The sequence below is a fragment of the Penaeus monodon genome, chromosome 29 (assembly GCF_015228065.2).
Source record: "Penaeus monodon isolate SGIC_2016 chromosome 29, NSTDA_Pmon_1, whole genome shotgun sequence".
In the NCBI taxonomy this organism is placed as follows: Eukaryota; Metazoa; Arthropoda; class Malacostraca; order Decapoda; family Penaeidae; genus Penaeus; species Penaeus monodon.
In genome coordinates this window covers 1147329-1147565 of record NC_051414.1, presented here as the reverse complement: position 1 = coordinate 1147565, position 237 = coordinate 1147329, and positions in this window count along the sequence as shown.

The window sequence follows — 237 nt, the reverse complement described above, 5'->3', positions numbered from 1 at the left end:
CCTTTCTTTTCTGTCTAGAAAAAAGTATTGCAAGTTGCTCAAAGTAAGTAAGCAGTATCTTGATTTGATGAATGTAAGATGAATCAGACATGACCATCAATTATTTCTTCATTTTGCTTCCTTTTCCCCACATTTGTTCTCGGAGCAGAAATATTTGTTACTTTTTTTCTGTCTGTTGGAGTTAACTAGTCTTAATCCAGATGGGAATAGTAATTTTATCAAACTATCTCAGTTTCC